The following is a 1,311-nucleotide window of genomic DNA, read 5'->3' as shown; positions in this document are numbered from 1 at the left end:
AAGAAGCAGAACTGTTGTTCCTGCAATATAAGTTAAATAAAATGATGGCATTGATTTTCGCAATCATCGTTATGTACCAGGCACTTACTTAGTCTTAAAGGATGTGATAATAAACAAAAGATTACTTCCTCTAGTGGAGTTTATAACTGATTTTTAAAAAATTTCTTAAAGGATGGTAAGCAAAAATAATGTATACTTATTATCATGCTAGAGGTCCAGTGCACAAATTTGTGCAAAGGTGAGGTCTGGCCTGCCCGCCCCAATGAGGGCCAATCAGGCTGGGTTGGTGTGTGGGAGGGGCCACAGGTGGTTGACCGCCCAGTCCCACCCCTGATAGGGGTGTTGGGGGCCAATCAGGGGCCAGGCTGGCTGGAGGGGAGGGAGGAAAGAGGCTGATTGGGCCCCAGATCAGGCTGGTTGGCTGCCACAGTGCACATCATAGCCACAGGTTGTTCTGGTTGTTCTGCCCCAATGTTGCTCAGTGGTTAGAGCATCTGCCTGCACACTAAAGGGTTGAGGGTTTGATTCCCAGACAAGGGTATCTACATAGATTTCAGGTTCAATACCCAGCCCCAGTTGGGGTGTGTGCAGACGCAACTAACAGATATATCTCACATCAATGTTTTTTTCCTCTCTCCCCCTCCCTCCCTACCTCTAAAATCAATGGAAAATATATTATCAGGTAGAAATTAAGCAAAAAAATTAAAAATAGATAATTCAGATGACAATCAAGATTTGGTTAATTTGTACTCTCATTATAACCATAAGGGAAAGCTAAAGAGAAGTGAGCAAAAGAGAAAAATGTGTGGTAAGCCATAGCCTTTCCACCTAGCTACTGTTGAGAAGGGCACATTTTAGGGAACCCCTTGAGAATGAATATTGATTGTAACATGACTTATTCACACTGCTGGTGTGAACACTGGGCATCATTTGAACGTGTGGAAATTTGAAGAAGCAGAACTGTTGTTCCTGCAATATAAGTAAAATAAAATGATGGCATTGATTTTGGCAATCATCGTTATGTACCAGGCACTTACCTAGTCTTAAAGGATGTGATAATAAACAAAAAAGATTACTTCCTCTAGTGGAGTTTATAACTGATTTTTAAAAAATTTCTTAAAGGATAGTAAGTAAAAATAATGTATACTTATTATCATACTAGAGGTCCAGTGCACGAATTTGTGCAAAGGTGGGGTCTGGCCTGCCCGCCCCTGATTGGGCTGGTTGGCCGGCCGCAGTGGGCATCATAGTGACCAGTCATTCTGGTCGTTCTGGTCACTGGCATTCAGGGGTTCTAATAAAGAATTAAAT

The sequence above is a fragment of the Myotis davidii genome, unplaced genomic scaffold (assembly GCF_000327345.1).
Source record: "Myotis davidii unplaced genomic scaffold, ASM32734v1 scaffold58, whole genome shotgun sequence".
NCBI classification, from domain to species: domain Eukaryota; kingdom Metazoa; phylum Chordata; class Mammalia; order Chiroptera; family Vespertilionidae; genus Myotis; species Myotis davidii.
This window is presented reverse-complemented; position numbering follows the sequence as displayed.